At 48.4% G+C, this 18,074-nt stretch overlaps 1 protein-coding gene across 1 annotated transcript in view; it reads left to right on the top strand.

Annotated features, from left to right (window-relative positions):
• The first annotated feature begins 9,397 nt into the window (after positions 1–9,397).
• Positions 9,398–18,074, top strand: part of IL1RL1 (interleukin 1 receptor like 1) — a 43,522-nt gene continuing 34,845 nt past the window's right edge. Inside the window, exon 1 of the mRNA XM_074354419.1 lies at positions 9,398–9,602. The gene's annotated coding sequence lies outside the window, so the exon portion shown is untranslated. The remainder of the gene's footprint in view (positions 9,603–18,074) is intronic.

The following is an 18,074-nucleotide window of genomic DNA, read 5'->3' as shown; positions in this document are numbered from 1 at the left end:
CATGCAATTCAGACTTTCAAAACCACAAGTGGTGTGTTATCTCCTGAAAGCAGTAAATAACAAAGCAAAGCAAAAAAAAAAAAAAAAAAAAAAAAAAAAAATCCTGAAAAAACCCCTTTTGTCTCCTTTCTTAGAACATTTCCTTTCTCAGAAAAAAAAGGTGCCACAATCACTTTTTCTTGTAAAGTGGTAACTTAAAGCCACCCTGGGTCGCAATCGCTGATTCGGCTGGTCTCTACAAGACATTATATCTAAGGTGTAATTTCTTAGTTTTTTCACCCTCCTCCTCATCTTCTCCACGGCTCCCCCACCCACCACACACATATGCACGGTTATTCTTCTCTACGTGCTGAACAAACACAGTATTTTGCTGCTATTGGGGAGTGTTTTAATTTGCAAGCACACTTTTTCCTTTTCCCACAAGGAAATAGTTGCTTAACATGTACTATCAGAGCTGCGTTTCATTTAAAAGTGGGTTTTTGTGTCTTTCATTCCCCACTCATGTGAAGTTCATCTGTGGGAACCCGTATCCCTTTTCCCCTTTTCTTGTAAGGATAGGCTTAAAAAAATACAAGTTTTAAGATGAACAAGTGGTCATGAATTGATTTGCTAAGAGTGACTTCTCCATGGGATGGAAGAAAAATGATCATTCCGTCCACTCTGTGTTCTTAAATCGTCTGCAGACTTAGAATGAGATTTCAAATATAAATAAATATAAATACCTAGGGACTGTCAGTTCTCTGTCAGCAACTAGTTGGAAATGTACTTAATTTTCCACCTAAATGCATCATTTTCTTCTCCTTTATCTTTTGGATACATTTTCGTTTATCTTCCTTTCCTGGGTCAATTTAAGTTACGTCCCTTCCCTGGCCCTGAGTTTCCTCAAACCTAGAATGTGGGGTTTGGACTATGTTTCTGCAACCTGGCTTCCCAGATGAATCACCTGGAGAGCTTACAACAATACTCAGTGCCCTGCCCTCAGCCCCCGTTGATTCCAATGGTAGACAGGCATGAGACCCTCGGGCAGATTGCTTAGATTATTTCCAGCTTTAAAATTCTGTGCTCTGACAACACCCATTTTGGCGAGGCTGGTGAAATCGGCAAATCATTGATCTCAAATGGGATGATTAGGTTGGAATAGTTACAGATAGCAAAAAGTTTCAAAATGTACCTAACTGTTGACCCAGCAATTCTGTTTCTAGGCATTTATTCTTAAGAGAAAAATTATTTTGTACCAAATAATTAGTTACAAAGATATTGACTTCAGTGTGATATAAAAGAGAAAAATAAAGATCAACCTAATTGGGCTATGTTTAGATAGTGGTATGACCATTTGGCGGAAAACTGTGCAGACATTAAAAATAATAATTCTATAAAAATATTTTATACCATGAGAAAATGCTCATGAAACTAAGTGAGAAAGATAGGTAATAAAATAATCTGATTTGGGGTAAATCATTATACATATAATAACATTTGTAAGGTTATAGAGCAAAGTGATGACAATAGTCAACTTTGGGTGGTGGCATTAGAAGTAATTTTGATTTCTCTTCTTTTTATTTATTTGTATTTTTCTAATTTACCTATGGTCATTGTATACTATTGTTTTACTTTAAAATATTTCTTTCATCTGGCTCCTTCAGGATATACATGTTTCCTCCTTAAGGTCTGCCCTCTGCCTTCGTTTTACAAATTGCAACCCAATAGTGCTTAGCTACAAATCCAGATCTGAGTTTGCCAGGGGTACTGAGCTCAAACCAGCCTTATGAGTGGGCTCCGCTCTGTGTCTTGCTATCAGATCACCCAGAAATGGAGGAGACAGATTCCTAATCAAAATCACAGTTCAAACAAGAGCAACAAAAGTGCTCAATAGATGTGTGCTCGGGATGTGGGACCAAAACAGGACGTTCCCAGCTGAGGGGGATGCACAGAGCCTCCCCAGGCCAAGGGGCATTGGAGAACGAGGCTTTCCCCAGGTGGACACTGCTGCAGAGATGATGGAAACACACACTGGGATGTTCAAGTTCATGGCATATTTGGGAAAAGTAGAATATTTGGGTCTGAGTGTCAGATAGGGGGAAGAATATCAAAGAACTGAAAAAGAAATCCCGATCCTTACTGTACACTTGGGAATAGTGCAGTTAGGGAAAGGTGCTCCCTCCTCTGACCAGACTCAGGCTCAGCCCAGGCCAGGGAACTGGTTTGGTTGGATTTCAGTTTCCACCTGCTCCATCGACTGGGCACACTTGTGCAGTGCACAACCTGGGCAACTGTTCCCACAACAGCACTGGGAGGTAAGGATATAGAAGCTCAAAGAAGTCAGTAGTGTCTCCGAAACCCACAGCTGATTTGGAGCAGAGACATGCAGCCGAAGAGAAGACTCTTAGGCAATGAATTTGGACAGTATTGTAAGGACCCATCACTGGTTTTTGAGAAGGACACTGAATTGAGTACAGTAAGATTAGGACAAACATGGAGAATAATTAGGAAGCTAGTGCTATATTCCCGCTGAGTGGATGAAGGCCTGAGTCGGGCCGTGTCAGTGAGTGATGAACAAGCTGGATGGGCATAGTGTGTGTTGCGCAGGAGCTGGAGGGACTGGCAGGTAGGGTGACATTAGGAGGCGTGAGAAGAAGATCCGCCTAGATATGGGTCTCGACTGTCAGCCTTTGCTGAGTTGGAGTCGTGGGAATCCGTAAGAATCGCTGGAGAAAGAAGTGAGGGCAGATATTTGGAGCTTATGGGGAGAGAAGTTGGTGAAGAAACTTCGAAAGAGCCATCAAGGTGGCAAGAGGGAGACCAAGAGGGGAGTGAGGTGATTCAGAGGCCACGGTGGAGTTTCAAAAAGGAAGCGGTCACAGTGCCAAGTGGTCCCAGTGGAGGACAGAATGGCAGGTTTTCGGTTGCCTTTTAACTCGCAGCCCAAGTAGTTCTGCAGAATCAGACCTGAGTGTCCAAGGAGCAGGGTGCGGCGGGGGTGGGGTGTGAAGGCTGGAGCAGAGCCCTCTTCTAAGAACGTGGGCAGGGAAAGGAGGGGGAAGCAGTGTCATAGGAAACGAACATCAAAAGGCTTCAGGTATGGTGGGGAGCCTAGAACGTGGTAGAGACTGGGTGGAGGAAGTTGAGAGAGACAGATGCAAGACAGGGAAGAACCTTTAAGAGGTAAGACTGCATCCTGGGCTGGGGGTTGAGAGATCAGCACACAGATGGAGGGGCTCGCTATAGACACAGAGGCATCCTTCTTAGCAAGGAGGGAGAGTCTGGGTAGAGATCCCAGGAGCACTTGAGTTGGGAAAGAGATGGACATCAGATGCTGTCCATTTTCTCAGTGGCTAGGACGGGGGACCAGGGGCTCATAGCCAGAGGTTCCATGATGGGTGTTCAAGCCAAACAGAAGGTCTGAAGGATGCTACCATGGGGGCAGGAGGGAAGCGAGTTTTGGGTGAATAGAAGGGTCCATCGGCAGTAGGGCAGGCCTCCCACAGCAGTGGGATAACACACGTTTGTTGATTTGGTGAGAAGGGAAACTCTATCCCCTGCTAAAGAGAAACTTAAATGTTTCTCTCACGAGTGCATCTCCATGATATCACACAGTGTCTGGCCAGAGCAGGTGTTTGATAAATACCTATTTAATGCATAAACAGCTGCTCAGTAAAATAAGTGAGCCCCGCCAGCATCATCTGATAACCAGGGGGGAAAACAGCATTAGAGAAGATGCAGGGTCCACTGCCAAGTGCAAGTCCCTTTGTGCCCGTGAACTTCCCCTGGTCACTCTTGAAGGAATGAAGAGGGAGATACCATGCCTGGATGCACAGACACTTTCCACTTCCTCCGTTTGGTCAGTTTCCTCTCCTCCATCCAGTTTCCCAGGCACAGGGCAATCTTTCACAGGCCCAGACGATCCCTGTCACTCGGGGGGGGGGGTGCCTCCCCAGTAAAGGTGACCCTGGCCCGGAATGGTAGGTACACAGAACCTTCTCCGGCCCAGCTCAGCCGCAGTGTGAGGCCATCACCCCCGTCCCGTGCCTGTTCCTCATTCGAGGCTGGAGCTGCTTTTTTTTTTTTTTATTGAGTTATAGTCAGTTTACAATGTTGTGTCAAATTCCAGTGTAGAGCACAATTTTTCAGTTATACATGAACATACATATATTCGTTGTTGCATTCTTTTTTTTTTAACATTTTTTATTGATTTATAATCATTTTACAATGTTGTGTCAAATTCCAGTGTTCAGCACAATTTTTCAGTCATACATGGACATATACACACTCATTGTCACATTTTTTTTCTCTGTGAGCTACCATAACATTTTGTGTATATTTCCCTGTGCTATACAGTATAATCTTGTTTATCTATTCTACAATTTTGAAATCCCAGTCTATCCCTTCCCACCCTCCGCCCCTCTGGCAACCACAAGTCTGTATTCTCTGTCTATGAGTCTATTTCTGTCCTGTATTTACACTTTGTTTTTGTTTGTTTGTTTGTTTGTTTTTTAGATTCCACATATGAGCGATCTCATATGGTATTTTTCTTTCTCTTTCTGGCTTACTTCGCTTAGAATGACATTCTCCAGGAGCATCCATGTTGCTGCAAATGGTGTTATGTTGTCGGTTTTTATGGCTGAGTAGTATTCCATTGTATAAATATACCACATCTTCTTTATCCAGTCACCTGTTGATGGACATTTAGGCTGTTTCCATGTTTTGGCTATTGTAAATAGTGCTGCTGTGAACATTGGGGTGCAGGTGTCATCCTGAAGTAGGGTTCCTTCTGGATACAAGCCCAGGAGTGGGATTCCTGGGTCATACAGTAAGTCTATTCCTACTCTTTTGAGGAATCTGGAGCTGCTTTTTGAAACAAGATTTTCCCTTTCCCTTAATTTCCCAAGTTAAAAGGGAATTTAAACTTTCCCTTTAATTTCTCTTCTCCAATTTCATGCCAATCTATTCTCTTTGGCTTCATAATGACTCCTCCCACCCCACACTCATTTCTCCTCTGCTCTTTGAAGAAGCGTGAAGACCCTTTTCCCTGCCTGGAAACAATGTCTGTACTCTCTCTGGCTTCCGGCTGGGACATCTGTCTGGGGACCAGTGTTCTCAGCCACGTGGCTGATGCTCCTCTGAGCTCGTCCTGCACGAAAGTTCATGAATCTTGTTTCCAGTAATGGGTAGTCTCAGTTTTGCTCAGATTCCCTGTGCTGGGTTACACATTTCCGAGGCCACTTTTGGGGTGTTTTCCGAGTATCTGGAGTGGCCCTCACTGAGACTCTTCTAGAAATTGCCTCCTTATCTCAGCCTCTCCTCTGGATAAGGTGTCTGGCTTTCTCTCTAGCTCTCTGAACCCACAGTTCCACCCCCAGCCCTCTCCACCCTTCTGAACGCCTCTCAAGTCCATCACCTCCCCTGGTCCTTCTGAAGGCTGTGTTTTAGAATTTATGTCTTAGAATGGGCAGGAAAAAAAGGAAAAATTTTTTCTACTTCTTTTGCTGAAAAGCAAAAGTGACAGATACATTATGACACCTCAAAGTGACAACTTCAAACCCGGAGTGTTGAGAAACAGAGGCGAGTCCCTCTGAACCTGAGGCTCAGGAGCCCTGTCACTGTGTGAAGGAGGCTGTGCCTTCCCCTGCAGGCTGGGGGCTTGCTTCTGGGGCCCTGCTCCTTTGTTTCGCAGGTGTCCCCCTCCCGGTGCCGAAAGGCGGCAGTGGGCTGCCGGGAATGATTCTCTGGGATGGCGGATCTGTGATGTCTCTGCGGGCTTGTGGCCCATGGGAACGTGTGCAGCTTGGTGAAGACAAGGCAGGTTGGACCCCTGAAACTGCCCCTGTGGAGGCCAGCAGCAGGGCTGTCTCAGTGGAAAGTCAGGGCTTTGAAAGGTCACGCATGGCCAGCACCCCGGGCAGGCTTAGAAGAAACCACATCCTTCTCTGAATGAGACATCAATGTAGAATCAAGTAACCGCTCTGCCCCGGGCCCACAAATCGGACTGAGGTTGGATGGACCACAGCTGCTCTGTGACCTTGACCTTTCACATCTGGTAACAGGTGGCCACACCTGTATCAGTCAGCTCGGGCTCCATAACAAAACACCACAGACTGGGGAGTGCAAACAATGGGAATTTATTTTCTCTCAGTTCCAGAGGCCGCAAGTCCGAGGTCAAGGTGCTGGCAGGTTCAGTTTCTCCTGAGGCCTCTCTCCTTGGTGTGCAGGTGGCCGCCTTCCCGCTGTGTGTGCAGGTGGACTCTCCTCGGTGTGTACCCATCCCTGGCATCTCTCTTCTAGCAGGGACACCAGTCACAGGGGGTTAGGGCCCAGGCACGTGACCCGGTTTAACCTTAATTGCCCGCGGAAAGGCCGTATCTGCTGATACAACCATATTCTGAGTTATGGTGGGGGTGAGGACTCCAAACTGTGAGTTTTGGGAGAGACACGATTCAGCCAGAAAGCCACCCACAGTGAAGTCAAGAGTGCAGGCCTGAGGGTAGCAGGGAAACACCAGGCCCCTGATTCTGGGTTTATGGGATTTAAGCCGCCCTCCCCTGTGGCCCTGCCCCGCCTCGAGGACATTATGCTCAGTGAAATTAGCACAGAACTGTATGAAGCGCGTGGAGGAGTCAGATCCCCAGAGACAGAAGGTGGGGGGTGGGGGCCGGGGGTGGGGGCCACGGGCGGGGAAAGGATCGGGGATTATTGTTGAATGTGGACAGAATTTCTGTTTTGCAAGATGAAAACAGTTCTGGAGATGGAGGGGGAGCTGGTTGCGGCGCAGTGTGAAAGTACTTGGTGCTCCCAAGCCAAACCTCAAAGACGGTTTAAGGGGTAAATTCTCTGTTAGGTATATCTGATCACAGTAATAGGAAAGAGCGTGGGCGGAGGCGGGAGACCGGAGTGTCAGCCGGTCCCCTCCCCCGACCCCACATCATTATCTTACTTCGTTAAGCTGCAGGTGTCTGACCTGCATCACGGGGCGGGGGTGCTTCCCACTGCAGGATCGAAGGGGGCAGCGAAACTGAGGTTCCTGGCAAAGCCTCTGTCCTGTAGCAACATTCAGCCCGGGAGAGCTAACGACAGTGACAGCAATGGAAGGACAGAACATGCCATGTTCCAGGGGCTGGCGGGGTCTCCTTCGGAATGATTCGTTTCTGGATGGGGTTGCAGTCACCAGACACCCACCCTGGGCTCAGAGAGTTGGGCTCTATCACATCGGAACCTTTGGACCCGGGAGACTCCCCGCAGAGTGTGGAGGCGTCCCATTTCCAGCACTCTCGAAAAAGCCTGTTCCCTTGTCACACATGCAGCGGCAGGAAGGGCGTGCAGACCTCGGGGGACTCTGCCAGCCACGGCTGCTTTCTCAGCTCTGACCTCCACCGCCGCCCAGCGGGGTCCTCGCTCAGACCGCGCTGCCTGCCCGGGCAGTCCCGAGGCCGACCGTTCACTAGACCTTGACCTCGTGTCTGGATACACATGGCCCTTCCCAGGCGCCACAGTGATCCCAGACTGGGCCCAGTGAAGCCCCCCAGCCCTGGCTCTCCTGCCCACCTCACCCCCACCCTGTGCTTGAACACTTCCTGAGGCCCCGAGATGCTTCACTGTCCTGGACCTTGGCTGGCAATCCGATACCTCTCTGTGCCTCAGTCTCCTCTACCGCAGGGTGCTAATGACACCATAAGCTCAGAGCTGATTTTGGCATGCAGACGGGGGGAATAGATGTAAAGAGCTCAGCTCAGGGCCTAGCACGTAGAAAGGTCTCAATAAATGGCAGCCACTGTAACGGAGCCGTAGTACTGACTGCCACGTACAACACCCTCTCTTCCTACCGCCTCTTATTTTGGTAAGAGGTTGTGGATGTTCTTTGTGTTCAGCTAGTGCATTTCGCCACATTGTGCGCATTGATCTCAGCAGCTGCTCTGAGCACAGAGGAACGTTAGCCTCGCCCTCGGGATGTGGGACATTCAGGTGCAGCTGAAGAGACGACATCTTTGATTCTGTAGGAGATGGTTGTGGATCTTCTCAGCTCTGCTTGGAAGGTATGCGTCGTGGTTGTCACATGCTGATGTTACAGTGTATCAGCTGAACACCTGTCCTCGTATGACAGGCTTTCTGACCCGAAAAAGGGTAGTTGGAAGCCACTTGTCCAATTCCCCAGTTCCTAAAAAGACTACTTCCCAGTATGTGGTGATTGAAAGAGGGACATGAACGAAATCTACACTGTAACTTTTCTTCTTTATAAGCTGTCAGGTGAGTTTAAGTCAGCTGAAAGACTGACCTATGAGTAAATCTCTGGAACTGACTCTCGTTGAACACGAGGCAATGTGTTTAAAAGTGAGACATGGGCGGTCTTTCTGTCCATTCCCTCACAGCTGTCTATTAAGGGCTCTGCAGTGGTCGGCCTGATGCTTTGAGCCTGGGGGGGTCCCTCCGCCTTGGCTTAGGTCGGATGCCTGTCTGCGCACTCCGTGTGCAGATGGATGGCCCTTGTGGACAATTCTTGCTCCTGTAATCTGAGAGCAGGTGGGAGGCTGTGACCATGGCGTAGAGATTTGAGAGCCCACTGAGCCTTTCTGGGAGGGACTTCTGCTCCTCATTGGATGTCCCCTCGATTGGCTTTGCAACTCAATATGCAATTTTGCTTTTTGGTCCAAATTAGATCCTTAAATAATAGCACACTTTTCTTCATTAAAAAAATCCTTTCCAGTTATTATAGAAATACTACCCACTTCATCAGTTCAGTGGGGGCGGGGGGTGCTTGAGGCCACGGCGTTCCTCCGCCACACGGTCAGTGTTGGGAGTGGCCGCTGCTGCCAGGATGTGCTCATTGGCCTCCGAGGTGCCCTTTTGGGTTTGCCCTCCAGGCTCAGTGTTCGTTTTTCTCCAAGTACAACCTCTGTGCTGAGGACACTGGTCACAGCCTACACTCCCACCTAGACAGTCTTGCGCAGGGTCCCCACTGCCTCCCTACCTTGGAATCCCTGGGAGGAGTCTCTCCAACCGTAGAAACTTCAGGTTTCTGTGCAGCAAAGTCTGCTGCCTCATAGTGGTCGCCCTTCTACCATCGAAACAGAAGTGAACCTTTCGTGAGCACTGTATTCTCCTCTGAGGGCAGTGATCCCCAGCTCACCTGTTACCACATCCCTGAGGACATCCGCTGACCTTACAGAAGAGAAGAAGTTCTGTTCCAAGATAACAATTTCTCTTCCAGGCGAGATGGGGCTGGAAACTTCTCTGGGTTAAACAAATACATGAATAAAACCCAGGCTGTACCTGATTACACAAAAGGTAGCTACTATGTGTGATATTTTATTATGGTCCAAGCATACATTTTCTCACCTATCATTGCAATGATCTCAGGAAGTTGTAACAGTTGCCTCCACTTTATAGGAAACTGAGGTTTAGAGATGCTGCATGGCTTGCCCAGGATCACACGGCTGGTGCGCAGTCGGAGAGGTGCAGGCACAGGGGGTCTGGGCTCCAAGCCGCGGCTCTTATCTGCTGTGCTGGTTTGCCTTCCAGGTCCTCGCGCGGCTGGCTGGCTGAGGCCTGGGGTCCCTCGAGATGTTTCCTGTGAGATTCTGCAGGGGATTCTGTCTCTTGAGGTGACTGACGAGGTAGGTCAGGTTGCTAACTGTCCAGGGGATGTGATGTAACATAACGTGCATGGGTGGTGAACAGGTTTTTATTTAAAAAAAAAAATCTGAAAAGGAAGAAAAACCAATTGAGCTCTCAAAGAAGGTTGGATGTGTGTATGTGAAGTAGCTAACCTGGAATTTCTGGGTGCCCAAAACAGTGAGAGAAGCACTGTGGTCAGCTGGGCAGAGGGCGCTGCCTCCGGGGTCCCGCCCTGGGACTCCGAGGTTAAGAGCAGCTCCAGCTCTGGACATGTTAGTGGCCAGAGGGCTTTGTGTCTACGCTTATGTTCAGGGGCAGAGGTGATGTCACTGCCAGATGAAGTCAACTCCTATAAATGCCCTTCCCTAATAGGAATGGAAAAATCTTCCTTTCATTAAACAATATATATGAAATCAAATAGCCCCATGGGGTTTGATGTTCTTGTTCTATTTTTAGGGTACATGCATCATGAAATTCCTTTACCTGAAGGGGTTGCCAGTGCAACCAAAGGAATTTCTTCTCCTTTTTGTAGCTACATATTGTTCTGAAACATACCAACCTTCCTGGGGTTACTTTGTTGACAGACACTCTCTGGGACAGAGATGTGGTGGGTGGGGCATGCTGGGACCCCTTTCGGGGCTGCTCAGCTTGCCCCTCAGGGATCCATCTTACCCTGAAGACTTGGCCCCCACATCCCTTTGCCAACTTCCCAAGGGCACGTGCCATGACTGGTTTTTGTGTGGGTGTGTTCTCTGCTACTGTGAAACTCATCCAACAGCGTTTGAAAGATTCTACCCTGATCCATAGATCCGTCCAGATATTCATGGACCACCTCACCTGTCTTTAAGTGACGATTTCCCAAACATGCTATTGTCTCATCTTGCGTTTAGGAGAGAACCTCCTGGCAGTTGTTAACTCTGGGCTCCTCCAGGGCGGTCACCCAGTCTGCTCTCAGATCTTGAAGGTCTCCCGTTTTCAGTTGTCTCTGCAGTGAGAGCCCAGGTGATCTTTAGAAATAGGTCTGGCGCATTGCCCTTTCCCTCCGGCAAGTCTATTCTAGCCTTTGCGATCACAGTCGTCTCCTTCTTCCTCTCTTCTCCAACTCAATACTCTCATGTCCCCTTTCATCAAACAGACCAAAGTTCTAACACTACACCTGTTCTGACTACAGGGCTGACACTTTTGTTTTGATATATTTTTTTAAAGAACACCGTGTTTTTCTTAATGTCTCAGTCAACATTGTCCCTAGAGACAGTGCAAACCGTTTGGAATTTCCTTTAGGTTCTTGTTGAGGTTTTTGTTTCTTTATGTTGTTTTAATCTCAAGCCCAAAAGGCAGCAGACTTACTCTGTGATAAGGTCATCCATCCTTTTTATAAACATCCTCTGGTAACAGTCGCCTGCCCCAGGGGTTGATCCCGCAGCCCTGGATGGCTGAAATCCACAAACTTTATCAGAAATGGTGCAATCACCGGTCCAGAGTTAACATAAAGCTGTGGAGCAAAGAGAGTTCTTCCTCTGGGCTCGAGGGTTTGCGTCAGGCTTCCTGTACCCAAGAGGTAGTCCTGACAGCAACAACCCCTCCTAAACTTTATAAAGAGGAACAGAACGTGGGTGACGAACCTAGTGCTGCCGCCTCCCGCCCCTGCCCGTCCTGGTGATGACACTAGAACACACGTGCCCTGGGGCTTTCACAACTTCTCCTCCTGGCTGAGAAACAGAATAAAGGGGAGGAACATAGATGGGCGTCTGCCTAAAATCTCACCAACTGGTCATCCTCTGCTCTTTGCTTTCCAGCCCCTGGTGGTGTGGGGTGGGGAGTCTATGGTCTTTAGGCTCTTCAAGACCCATCCTTCATGCTGTTTTGGGAGCCTGCCAGCTCACACCCGGAGGTTTAGAGGTGAAATGAAATGCCACCAGCATTAGTCAAAGGGCTTGGTTTCTTCATGTTTGGCTTTGACTCTCAGATGTCGCGGTTGTCACCAGCTTGTCAGTTTCCCGGGTGACACGGTGTGTTTGGAAATGTTATCCCAGAGCCCTCCTCCTGGGTATGTTCTACATGGCTGATAAGGGGACCCTAAGGGACCCACAGCTCCCTGAGTGAGGAGGTTGGGTACAGAGAGAGATTTTTTTTCCTCCAAGGACACGGCGAGCACAGTGCCACACTTACCACTGAGGGAAAGATTTCATCCAGATGTGAGGATGTTCAGCAGCCGAAGACACTGAGAAAGACCTACAAAATAGTTGGCATCTTGGCAAGGCTGACCAGAGACCTTCTCCTTCTCTCTGGCATTTCCTTGTCTATGTCCCTTCCTCCAGACAAAGTAGACATTCCCTGTGACCTTTGGATGGCAACACCACGTGGGTCTAGAATGTACTGGGTCCTGGGCTCAGAGAACAGACAGTCCATCCTCTTTATTCACTGATTCCATATTTGTGAATTTGCCGACTTGGCTAAAATTTATCTGGATCCCCCAGAATCAACACTCACGATGCTTTTTCAGTCATTCACAGACACACACAGAGCAGCAAAAAACCTGAGTGCACGTTCTCATTTGGTATGGAATAGGTGATGCTCTGTCTTATCGCAGCTCTCATTCTGTAAGCAAAGGTCCTTTTCATGGTTTATTTGGTGACTTTTTTTTTTTTTGCATCTTTGAGGTTTTTTTTTTTGTTGATTTCATGACTCAAATTGACCCCAGGCTTAACCCTGCAGTGCTGTCTAACATCCCTAAGTGCAAGGAAGCCGGGATATGCTTTATGTGTGTGGATATAATAGTACGTGTGTTAGATCAGCTTCGTACAGGTGTGAGTTTAATGTTACTGGATCAACAATCTGTATTAACTAAGGTGTATTTAAGTAGAAACACATGAAAAATAAGATTATGTGTTGACTGGTTCATGAAAATGTTATGACCAATGGTTTGCAGAAACCTAAGCCCGTGTATCACCCAGGAGCAATGATCCGGTATTTGCAAATCAGTGTTGGTGGTGACATTATGGGACATAATTACTGTGAATAATGAGAATCAACTGTATTTGACTGGGATGTGAGTTGTAAAGGCTGGAATTTTCCCCCCTAAATTTTATAGGTATCAGTGGGGTTAGTGATATGATAATGCTACGAGCTTGGGGCATTTTGGGCAAATAGGATGCACGAAGGATAGGATTGGATGAAGTATGTTTTGGAGAGGTTTCCAGTAGAAAAGGACCAAATGGATGTTAAAGGCATCCGACTCCTCTGGCTGGGTATCAGAATAAAATGTGAGTAGAGAACGATTTGGATCTTTGGTGTTTAATTAAAGGTGAATTGACTTTAATTTCTCCTTGAGGTTTTAATCATGGAGGAGAATTTAAATTGGGGGCTTTTTGGTTGCTAGGATTGGGGCATTATTATATCGTCATTTGGGCTTGTTGTTCAGTTTCTGCTGGTTTATATGGATGTTGTATTGGGCATTGCTTAAGACCCGAAGGGGATTAAGCCCAGGAGTTTTTGCCGTCAGATGCAGATATGTGTTGAATGTCCTGGGCTGACCCACTGCAGAGCGGTGTGGCAAACTTGCACTTCTCTCTCCTGAGAAGGGAGGAGCGGTGGGTGCTTTCCTGAGGAAGAGCCTTGAAATGTGGAAGGTGGACTTCCTTAGTAACGACTGGTCCCGTCTCCCAGAGGGGATGGTCCCGCCCGAGGAGCTTGGAGGCTTGACAGCTAAGCCCAAGGGGCTCCGAGAGCTGACGCTTGGGGGCTGTGAGGTCTGCCTCCTCCCTCCTCCTGTCTCCCCGAGGGGCTCTGTTACGGACAAGCATGGGTAGTGTTTGCCTTTGAAGCAGCACCTGCTGAGGGGATGGAGTCCTTGCCCTGGAACTCTGTCAGGGCGGGCCACTCTGTACCCTCTTCTGTCCCCTCCTGCTTTCCCCGACTCTGTCACACAGCAGACACGTGCTCACCTTGCCCACATAATTGGGAGGGTGAATCAGGCTCTCATGGTTCCGAGGCTTGTGTTTAAGGAAGGAGGTCAGAGGTTCTGCTTTTCCCTCCAGTCCAGGTTTACTGTGAAAGCTGGCTGCACGTCTTGTCCATAGGAAGCGTGTGTGCATTATCAGTGGCTGGGGCCTGGCGAGGGTTAGGGTCCTGGAATCCCCATCAACAAGGAGCCCAGGGTGGAGCCGAGACTGCGATGTCAGAGGCATGATGATGATGGTGGGCCCAGGGGTCCTACGTCACTCGTCAAAGGGCTAGAGAACGAACTCGGTTCAACCTGCCTGTGGTTTAACTTGCAAAGCCTCTGAGCTGCAGAGGAAGTGATGCAGCTCCGACACAGCTGCTTGCTGCTTTGGATTCCCCAAGTGGGCGTCTGGTTTAGTGTTTCACGGATATCTGGGGCTGGTATCCTGCCCTGGACAGGGGGAAGACAGCGATGGGGCGAGGCCCTGACTCCTGGGCCTCAGAGGTGGGGCTGAGGGTTCAGCCTGAAGCGAGGACCTGAGGAGGCCAGGGGACCCTCCATCCTGGAGGTGCAGGGAGGCGTGTGGCCCTGCAGGACTGCAGCCTGACGTGTGCACACCCGGGCAGCTGCTTCCACCGGGGAACTCACTGTGCCTGGGGCAGGGAGGCTTCCGGATCTTCCTTGTTAGGGAAGAGAGAGTTTTCTACAGGCAAGGGTCTCAGTATGTCAGTTCCTCTCCAGGGCTGAGCCCATGACGGGGCAGACTCCTGGCTCGTAGCACAGGCTGAGTTGGAACAGATAGATGATGATTTCACGACCAACCTCTTCTCAAACACCTGTTAACACATAGCCAGGTGATAGGTAATTTTTACGTCTTCTCTGTATTTTCCACTTATGTATATATGATGCATTATATTATAAATTATAGGTATTGTATTTTATAATGTGCTATATTTTTATTATGCATTATGACATCTTATGGTTCATACTCATTTTCTACTTATTATTATTACATATATCATGTTTATATTCAGAAAAAGATTAATTTTAAAATAAATAGGGTGTAACATCTGGGATCCTGCAACAGGCAGAATTTCCATGAACTTCTGAAACATTTCACAGGCAATAGACATTTAGAACTAACGAGCTAAATTTTTCAGAGGAGGAGGAATGTTAAGGCTTTGCTCCACTCCACTGAAGTCACATCAGAACTGGGCACAGCCCTAGGCCCCAGGGCACGCGTATTGCTTCACCGTCATCACTTGCCGTCTCCGCACACACGGTGGGCTCCATCCCCTGACTCTCAGGTGAACCTCCGCTCCCCAGGTCGGTAGCTGTGCCTCTGCCGTTGCCGCACCACGAGTACTTGTCAATCCCACCCTAGTGGAATTTCAAAGCAATTTCATGGCTATGTAACTGGCTTTCATTGAAACCATCCCTTTGTATGTGTGGCACGTGTAGCAATGAACATTTCCTTCACGTGCAAGGTTGTTCCATGACATCTTTATTCCTGATCCCACCAGAACATATCAAAGCCTTCTAGGAAAATGACACCAGCAAAATGGCAGAGCAGGAGTTTTCTATTGTCCTTCCTTCAGAGAAGAACAATTTTGACAACCACTCATGGCTATGAGTGCCTGGTGGAAGTCTGTGAGTCCAGATTTTTTTCCTAATATACACACACAAAAGTCTGAGACTGGACACATGGAAGAGGGTCAGAGGAACAGCATCACTTTACCCACATTGCCCCTCCCCCAGGGCGGCACAAATCAGTGCCCAGAGAGGTCTTCCTGGCCCGTGATTTTTCCCAGGTGCATGAGCACTTGTTCTCTCAGCCCAGGATGCCCGCTTCTTCCCCCCTCACTCAGATTTCCGAGGTGTGCTGGGTGACAGAGGAGCAGCGAGCAGCTGGGACAGCAGCGGCCAGGGCTGGCAGAGGGCGTCAGAGGGACCAGAGCCAGCTGACCGCTCTGCAGGCTCCATGGGGAAGTCTGCCCAAGAGTCACTGGGAGTGCCTGACCAGCAGGTCCCCCCAGCTGGCCCTCAGACACCCCCAGAGCTCTGTGAGCCTCACTTACACGGGACCTCCCTTCCCCTGCCCAGTGGCCGGCTCCCTGTGCTAACTCTGAGGGCGGTGGGACGGGGCCTTAGCCGACAGCCAGCGGGCACACACAGGATGCTGGCTGGACTCTGCAGGAGCGGGACGAAGCACACAAACTGGGGCCCTTGGCACCAGCCGCGGGAAAGCAAAGGGGAAGCTGTCAGCACCTGACCTGACTGTGGAGGATGGATAGAAGGCGTGTAATGTTAACCCGGCCCCCGGACAAAAGGAAATGAGAGGTGTGGAGCAGGCATAGCCATAGAAGGTCTGAGAGAGCCTCCGAATTCCTAAAAGCGCTGACAGAAGGTGTTTATCTCCAGAAGCCAGTCAGTAAAGACTCGAGGAAGTGACTACTTCTTGAAATGCAAAGACAATAAAGCCAGACTTCAAGGAACATGAAATTCCAAGGAAACATGACACAATCAAAGGAACACAACAGTTTTCCAGTAACTGACTCCCAAGAAACAGCGAGCTGTGATTTTCCTGGCAAAGAACTCCAAACGGTTGCTTTTTGGAAACCCAGTGAGCCACAAGAAAACCCAGAAAGATTATTCAGTGAAGTCAGGAAAACAAAGCATGAACAAAACAAGAAGTTTACCAGGGAGATAGAAATCATAAAAAAGAACCAAACAATTTCCAGAGATGGAGAATACAATAAATGAAATGTAACAAAGAACTGTCTAAAAGATAACTAGCAGGGTAAAGGACAGAAACCAAAAACTCACAAGCAACAAAGGAGCAAAAGTTGAACTGTATCACCTTCTAAGACGTATTAGCAAAATCATATTTCATTTGGAATTTGTTTGAAATATCCCAACACTTTCCCTGGGATTAAAATACAGACCTACTTATATTCAGTCCAAAGCTCTAACCAAATGTTGCATCTGACCTGCAATTTGGGCTGCTAATTCTACCCACTAATAATGCCGATCATGGAACTCTTGCACTGAGTTTGGATTGCGTTTCAGAAGCCTTCTCAACGTGGTACTCCAGGGAACCATTGCCGAAGGACCGGAGTTGATGACAAATTGGAATCTGTTAGTCGTTCTTCGTTTTCTGCAGCCTTCCCCTTTCCATTTGAATCAGCTGACCACATTACAGGCCAATGAGTCGTAAGAAGAGGACTTTGAGAAACTTACCGGGGAGGTCGTCGAGTGGCACTTCGAGCCACACACATGGAACGTTGGATCTGGGTTATTGCTGTGAAGAGGGAGATGAATGGAAATCCGGGAGGATGCAGGCTGCGTGTGCACGTGGCCGGGATGAGTGCAGGGAGCAAGGAGGAAGCAAGAAGCAGGTGACATCAGAATGTGAGACGCAGGGAACTACAAATAGAGGAGAACCAATTCACAGGGATGACTTAATTTAACTTTGGGTGAGGTGGATTGTTTGCTTCAGCAACAAACTCACCTGCATTTGGCTTTCAGACAGTCAGAAATAAAAGCTTGGGCAGAGGAAGGAACAGGTGGGGCGAAGATGTGCGTCTGGGAAGCCGTCTACCAAGCAGGGTTGAAGGCCCAGGTGAGAGACGTTGTGAGTGGGGACAGTGAGCCTGTGAGGGAGAGAACTCAGACGGGGGGCTATGAGCGAGTCAGGAGAGGTACCCACGGGTCAGTGGTGGGGAGAGGAGGACAGCAAAATGAAACTCAGAGGAGAGTTTCTGGGAAGTACACGGCTGCTGAGAAACATAGAATGTAAACGTGGAGTTTGCTTCGTAAGTAAAGAGCGATTATAGAGGCAGAGCGATTAAAAGTGCCAACAGCAGTAGGAGAGAGATCTGACAAATCACTGACTGCATTCGACCGCACTGAGGTTATCAGTGAGCGGAGAGGGAAAGCCTCAGGGCTCTTCCCAGCCCCCTTTCAGACAAGCGTCTTCCCATCATTTCCCGTTATGCACCCATAATTCCATGGAGACAAGTCTTGTGCTGGACGATAATCACCTCCCCGCACTAGTTTGCTCAGACCTCTTCTCACCTGGCCTCTCGTCAGCATTTGGCACTGTTGACCCTCTCCTTTCTTGGACCCTTCTCTTTTTAGGGATTTTGGTGAGCAAGCCACTCTCAGCTTTCCATTAGCTCCCTGACTGTACTTCTGGGCACCTCTAGCCTCCTTTTTTCTCCATTGTTGCTCAGTGTTCAAGTTGCTCAAAGATTTATGCTCATCTCTTTTTTCTTCTCTCTTCATATGCTTTCTCCGACCCCACCTACATCTATGATTAAACTGCCACTGAAATAATGACTCGAATGTTTGTGTATTCAGTCCTAGTTTTTCTTTTGAGTCCATTTATTCAGCTGTTCACTTGACTTTCATTCAAGTGTCTCGAAGTCTCTCGCAACTCAACATTTCCCAAACCAAATTCGAGTTATCCTCCTCACACAGCAAAACAAGCAAGTGGTCCTCTTTTCTGTGCCACAGCTTAGTCAGG

Source organism: Camelus bactrianus, chromosome 28 (assembly GCF_048773025.1).
Source record: "Camelus bactrianus isolate YW-2024 breed Bactrian camel chromosome 28, ASM4877302v1, whole genome shotgun sequence".
Taxonomy (NCBI): domain Eukaryota; kingdom Metazoa; phylum Chordata; class Mammalia; order Artiodactyla; family Camelidae; genus Camelus; species Camelus bactrianus.
The sequence above is the reverse complement of the archived record's forward strand: the minus strand, read 5'-3'. Positions and strand labels throughout refer to the sequence as shown.